Raw genomic sequence first — 8,041 nt, 5'->3', positions numbered from 1 at the left:
TCAGTGACCCCCATTTGAAAGCTGGAAAGCAGCAGCAGAAGCAGGCAAATAATGCAAAAACTATCAAAAAGAAAAAGTGAAGACCAATTGAAAAAATGCTTAGAATTGGCCATTCTATTTCATACTAAAAGTTAAATTAAAGGTGAACCACCCCTTTAAGATATGGTGCTCCATATATTGGAAAGAAGACATATAGAGAAATCACTCGGTCACAAGTAATCCGAGTAGTGATTTAATACCTGTAGTTGTCGCAATTTAGCTATCAGACCTTAAGGTTATCTTTTATAGAATTTTTTTTACACTTAACTAACTGGTCAGTAATTAAGTACTTGAGTCCCTTTACTGTGAATCTCTACATTTACAGTATGTTGGCTTGACCAGCCATGGTTTTTATATGTATGTTATAGGATGGTTCTTCTTTTTTGATTTTTTATACTTTTTAAATGAATTGCCTTTGTCTTCTGACTCTTTCCAACTTTCAGATGGGGGTCACTGACCCCATCTAAAAACAAATGCTCTGTAAGGCTACAAAATTTATTGTTAGTGCTCATCTTTCTTTTCAGATCCTCTCCTATTCATATCCCAGTCTCTTATTCAAATCAGTTCAAGGCTGCTAGAGTAATTTGGACCCTAGCAAACAGATTGCTGAAATTGCAAGCTTAAAGGAAAATTATACCCCCCCCCAAACAATGTAGGTCTCTATAAAAAGATATTGCATAAAACAGCTCATATGTAAAACCCTGCTTCATGTAAATAAACCATTTTCATAATAATATACTTATGTAGTAGTATGTGCCATTGGGATATCATGAATAGAAAACTGGCATTTTAAAAAATAAGGGCCGCCCCTTGGGATCGTAGGATTCACGGTGCACACAAACAAACCAAACAAACCATACATGTTAGGTCACATGAGCCAATTAACAGACAGAGTTCTGTCTTTTGCTTCCACACTTCTTCCTGTTACAGTTAGAGTTGTAGTATTTCTGGTCAGGTGATCTCTGAGGCAGCACACAGACCATCATGAAATGGTGGTTCAAGGCAACAGATGTAAAAGGGCAATATTTACTTAAATATATATTCCAGTTTGGTAAGACCCATTAATATGCTGCTTAATTTGACAAAAACTCTGTTCCTTAAATATTCATTTTGGGGGTATAGTTTTCCTTTAAGAGAGCTGCTGAATAAAAAGCTAAATAACTCAAGAACCACAAGTAATGAAAAATGAAAACCAATTACAAATTGTCTCACTCTCTTCATCATACTTGGGGGCATATTTATCAAGGGTCGAACATCGAAGTGTAAAAAATTCACTTCGACCCTTAGTAAATGTGCCCCTAAAAGTTAACTCAAAGGTCAACAACCCCTGTAACTGTCGTAATTCAGAATATGCTAAATTCCAAGTGATATTTATAGATTATAGCATGTCCTCCTAAGAAAACAGATTCTCTTATTGAAATTCATGTCATATTTACTGTAAGGAGTTATTTTTCTATTTGGCTTTCAGTTGGGTCACATTAGTCCAGACAATATTTGTAGAGAGCTGGGTGATTGTATCTGGCCTGACTGTGTCTCAATATCAAAGCATGACTCACAGTGTTCAATCATTTTAATTTAGTCGGGTTATATACTCAGGACTAGAAGTGTTCTTCAGCAATAGAACTGCATCTTGTAACCATGGAAACCTTATTTAACCAACTGGAGTGAGTCATCTCGCTCTAGGTTTGAGTAATGGAATCAGTAAAACAGTAAAAACAATGAAACAAAGTTTTATCATGCGATTTATTTTCTTTTATTTCCATTCAATTAATTTCACTTCCTGAAGATGTACAATTGTTTTTTCTCTCCATTTACTAATTTTTCTTTAATGACTATTTTTGTACAATTCTTCGCTGGCTCTCTTTTTCTTTGTAGTATCAAAATTGGACAGATTCATCCTTATTGCGTTTCATGCAGTGCAACCAATAAATGAAAATTATATTCACTGTTCTTTTATTTGTATTTTATAATCTTAAATTATGGGTTGGTACAGTTTAGATATGTACAGTATGTACACTAGGGGGGTTATTTATCAAACTCCGATTTTTATCTCAACATTTTCTGCTACAAACTCCGATCAAATCTACTCTGGTTTTTTACTCTTTTTTATTATTACATTTTCCCGAAAATTTGCTTTGCCTGAAAAAATCTGATTTTCCCGATTTTTTCGGATTTTATGCTTTTTGCCCGAAAACTCAGAAAACTGACTTATATGCAACCTCGACAGGTCTGAGATGCCGGATTTTCTGATATGGACTTATCTATCCTCAGGGTTTAATAAATTAAGAAAAATTTGTGATTTTTTTAAAAGTCAGATTTTATAAAAAAAAATCACAATCTTTTTGGGATTTTTGCATTCGAAGTTCAATAAAAAATTACCCCCTAGGTGAGCATTAACTGCTGGAATGATTAAAATGCAACACATGGGGGCCTATTTATCAACAGTCCTATTTTCATGGATTTTGTGGTTTTTGAAACCACAACTAAACTCACAAACTCTAAAACTAGAATGTCATGCGATTTATTAAAAGATCCGAATATAAAAACTATGAATGGAAAATTATGCTGAACTCTGTGCTAAAAAATACAAATGCCTCAAAAACCTCAAGTTTTACAGACAATTCCATAAAAATGCGAAAACCTCCTGATGGAAATTCTTTCTCCCTACATGCAAGATTCATGCCAAAGTCAGATATTTTAATGGATTTTGTTTGTGCTAGTGTTGGTTATTATTTCTAATTCATCTGCTAGGAAAGGGAATCCTCCAAAATATGCATTAGACCGACTTGACTTCTGCATGAAGAGAGAATGAAGAGACACATGCTAAGCATGAAGAGTAACTTGATTATTTCAGAAACTGCACTGAATTTTTAATAGAATTTATTTAGAAGGTTTTATATTTCCATGAGATAATGTGTAGGCAGATATGGAATCTGTTATCCAGAAACCTCTGATTTATGGGATGGCCATCTCCCGTAGACTCCATTTTAATCAAATAATTCACACTTAAGGTATGGAGATCCAAATTAAGGAAAGACAACTTATCCGGTTAACTCCAAGTCCCAAGTATTCTGGATAACAGGTACCATAGCTGTATTATATGTTCAATTTTGGATAGTTCTCCCTTAAGAAATGTTTCTTTGGTGTTCCTTGCTTTGTATGTCAGTTTTACCCTGTTCATTAGTTTTAACCAGGGTAAAGTAGGTTCTATCAATTAATGATATATAATTTGGGCATAACAATGGATCATTGGTGTGGTACCTTTGGTTGGTATCATGCCAGGCAGATAGAGTGCAGGGGTTAGAGTCTTTGGAAGACCCAAGTTATTGTCTAAAAAGCTCCATAATGAAAAACCAACGTGTGGCTGAATGAGATCCACATCTAGGCGGCTGGATAAGTATGCAGTCTTAAAGGGGTGTGGGATGGCTACCTGCAAATCTTTAAATACTTCTGAAATTAGATTAGTGTGCAGCATGTGTTCAGAAGTGCAATGTTTTGATTTTTGAGTGACCTAATAAACACAAGGAGTTTGTCCCCTGTTTGAAATTTCGAGTACTGGTACCTGCTGTCTTCAAAAGTGAAGATTATGTTATTATATTTAGTTATGAATGAGGGGTTTGAAGCCAGAGTTGATAATATTGATATGGAAGTAGTTTAATGGATTACTATTTTTGTTCCACTAGGGCATATGTTGGGAAAGACAACTCCTGGATTAGATCATCTACACAGTTTATCTCCTACCTACATCAAAAGAAAAACAATTGAATACCTCTGATATTCTAGTAAAGGAATTGCCCAAGGGAAGCAGATATCGAGAGAAATGCAAAGGTTTTCGTTTTAAGAATTTTTAGCTGCCTGGTGCCATACCTAAGGGTAAACATTCTCTTCTTAATTTACTTTTACATAGAGAGGGTATAAGACCCAAGCAGTAGGTGCATGATTGTGCCAAGTTTAACATATTTGATTTTTTTTTTTATTTGCAGTTTTTTTGCCTGAATTGAAAGACTCACTTACCTTTATTAAACCTTACATCAGGGGGCACATTTACTAAGAGTCAAAGTGAATTTTCAAATGTAAAAACTTCGAATTTCGAACTAATTTTTGGGTACTTCCACCATCGAATAGGCCTAAATTCGACTTTGATTCGAAGTGAAAAAGTTAGACTTCGAAAATCGAAGTACTGTCTCTTTAAAAATTTCGACTTCGCCACCTTAAACCTGCCAAATTGCTATGTTAGCCTATGGGGACCTCCTAGAACCTATAGCCAACGTTTGGCTATGTTTTTAGAAGTTGAAGTAAAATCGTTCGATCCAAAGGATTTCATCGTACGATCGAACGATTTTACTTTGACCGAATATGGCCAAATTTGATAAAAACCTTCGACTTCGAATATCGAAGTAATGCCATTCAATGGTCGAATTTTGAGTTTTTTTAGACTACGGGGCAGATTTACTAAGCTCGAGTGAATAATTCGAATGAAAAAATATTCTAATTTTAAAGTAATTTTTTGGGTACTTCGACCATCGAATTGGTCAAATTCAATCGAATGATTCGAACGATTTGAAGTAAAAATCGTTCGACCATGCGATAATCGAAGTACTGTCTCTTTTAAAAAAACTTCGACTTCATACTTCGCCACTTTAAACCTACCAAAGTCCAATGTTAGCCTATGGGGACCTTCCGCAGCACTTTTCTAAGTTTTTTTGGGTCGAATAAAAATCCTTCGCTTAAAATCGTTCGGATCATTTGATCATTCGATATAAGCTTTTGCGCTAAAATCCTTCTAATTCGATATTTGAATTCGAAGGATTTTACTTTGAGGGTTTTTTTCAACCCTCGAAATTCGACCCTTGATAAATCTGCCCCCAGGTATCCAACAAATTTTTTTTTGTACATTCTTCACTCCCTCTTATGTTTATTTGTATTATCATGGGCCTCTATGACCTCTATTGCTTTCATTGTCTTCCATTTTCTCTTTTCCATGCCTTCTATCTTCTCTCCTCTTAAAGTGCTTCTTCTCTCCTTATGTCTTTCATCTCCTCTCCTTTCTCACACTTCTACTATCTTGTTTTCCCCCCCTGACATTTTCTCATTTCCCTTTCTCCTGCTTTCTCTACACATTTTCTCTCTCATACCCAAAGTAATCTCAATAGCACAAGCATACCATACCATGTCATACCATGCAAGCATGCATCAAGGGAATATATTATGGCTTTCATTGCCAATGGTTTGCATTTTGAAACATAAGACCTTGTTGTTTGTACGTGTCTGTTGTACTTTGCACCCCACATTGCCTATAATATATGAGCCCTTGTATTTTTAGTAGTTTATGGGAAGATTATGAATTACTCTTACAAAACTAAGCCATAGTCTAGTTGTTATTTCAGAAAGGAAACATCTGCTACATGTGAATGGGAAGTGGGCCATTACTATTTCTCTGTTTGTGTCAAAACCTCTGTATACAGTCTCACAAAACTACGATACTAGTTAAGCTCAATTCTTTAATGTGGTGTACCACCTTAATGAAGTGAAACCAGCCTGTGTCAAGCGTTGTAAGGGTCTCATTGCTTATGTGAAGGTGTTGCAAAACTTAACTGAAGTTTCTGCTCTTTAGTTTATAAAACCAGCAATACATTTTTCTATTTAATTTTTCCAATCACTATGACTTGTGAATGGATATGAATGTAATACGTCAAGTAAAGTAGATAAAAAGGTATGTCGCTTTTCTAACCTTACTTATAAGGTAGCTACAGTTTTATGTTTAAGCAATAAGTAAAAGGCATTGAAAAAAATGAAACATTGCAGGTGAAAAGATTTCCTGAAAAGAAAAGATGATGTACTGTACTCTACTAAAAGTGAAAAGATTATTATGGTCCTGTTGTTCATTGCTTGGTATCAGTGCTATTAAGTTTCACTTGGCATGTCGGCAAATAAGATTACTCCATGCAGGCTCCAGCAATAAAGAAACTCTTCAGCACTGCAGGCTCTGGCATGTTTTTTGTTTCAGTATTTATGATTAAGAAAGACAATGGTCTTTGAAACATGGGGCAAATGTATTCACGTACAATATAATCAAGTCTTTTAGGGTTTATAAGCACATAATGATTGTTTAAATAAGTACATAATGAAAACATCTACTGTATCTGGATGAAAATATAGATTATCTGCCAGTCATTATGAAAATATTTGAATAATGTAAAGATAAACATCTGCCATTCAATTCCATTTAGTGTTTGTCTTATACATGTTAGTGTATCCGAATAAATTTTAAGATGTGTTTGGCTGTCCTACAATTAAAGGGTATGAGTATATTAGTAACTCCCCCCTCTCCCATCCCAAACATGATACAAATAAATAAGTCAATCTTTGTTTGCAGGCTGTTCTTAAGTTGGGACTTTATAGTATTGATATTGTCTACAATTATTATCTAAAAGCGTCTTTTGGTTGTCTACTGCGGCCTTTCTATCACTGAATATTCAGGACGTAAACTTTTCACAAGTGACTACAGTGTTCTGCCTTGGCTCTAGGGTCTTTATACTAATAGAGCAGAAGGTCTAGTTGCTACCTGGTATTGGGTTTTGGAACTCTATCAAAAGCTCTAGGAGGGGTTGATGTTTGGATGATCATTCCCACAAATGTAAATACCAAATAGCATTTCATGGGTGGGTCTCCCCATACTTCTGGCCTGCACATACATACATACATATATATATATATATATATATATATATATATATATATATATATATATATATATATATATATATATATATATATACACACACACCCAATGGCCCATGTCTAGAGTGGTAGCTTTAGGGGGAGGCCCTTGGGTGCTAATATAGTAGTTATTGTTAAGAAACAATTATCTCCCCAGCTGCCACCGGATTTACAGACAGTCTGTGGGGGGGAAGGAGTTTCCATGTACATTTTTTTTAGCAACATCACATACAAAGAAAGTGATGTCAAATGCAAACCAAGATTCAAATCTTGGGATTCAGGTGTTAATTTCTTTATACATTTCTCAAAAAAGAAATGTGTGTCATCCTGCTGTATTATATATTAATTCAACATTTAATACAACAGGCAAATGAAAAGTAAAACCTATTCTTGTTGTTACAAAATGATTTCCAGAATAAATGTATATAAGTGTATAAGTATATATAGTGAATAAAGTACCCCCTCTTGTAAAATATAAGGATATTATTAGTTACCGAGGAGTTTCATGACCATATAAAAACACGAGGCCGAAGGCCGAGTGTTTTTATACAGGTCATGGAACTCCGAGGTAACTTCTAATATCCTCATATTTTACAACTGGGGGTACTTTATTAATTATAATACACAAATTTTAGTGAGTCATGTGACAGAAATGACATCACTACTCACCGTTTATAACTGATGACATCACTACTCACCGTTTATAAGGATATAATTTACAGGATATTCATGGCTTTTGTGTATTATAAATGTATAAGTGTATAACAATGCAAATTAATCAGTTGTGCTCTAAATTTGTGTAAATGATAGTCTATAATGTTATAGTTTGGGCATTAGACATTTTCTTCAGTTATAATAATGCTGTTTAATTATGTAGAAAATGCTTATATTAAGGCACACAAACTTATTTGACATGATGTTTTGCAAAGAAACAACTTCATAATGTTTCTTCCAGATCATGTCATGAAGGAATTCATATTTCTAAATATATTTCTTTGATTATTTTGTGTGTGTGTCATTCAGTATGGAATCAGTGGCTGGCAAATTTATGGAAGTTCATAAAATAATTTTGACCTCATTTTAGATCTGGTTAAATCATTTCAGTTATCTGTAATTCTTTCTGTATGTGAAAATATGTGTAAATGTATCTGTATGTGTAGATGTTGTTGTTATTTTAGCTGCAGGTTTCTTAGCGACAGACATATGGCATCTCACCAGGAATTGATATTGAAAAGAATAAATGGTAATATCAGTATCTTAAAAAACAATTAGATTTTTTATT

Source organism: Xenopus laevis, chromosome 2L, assembly GCF_017654675.1.
Source record: "Xenopus laevis strain J_2021 chromosome 2L, Xenopus_laevis_v10.1, whole genome shotgun sequence".
NCBI classification, from domain to species: Eukaryota; Metazoa; Chordata; class Amphibia; order Anura; family Pipidae; genus Xenopus; species Xenopus laevis.
The sequence above is the reverse complement of the archived record's forward strand: the minus strand, read 5'-3'. Positions refer to the sequence as shown.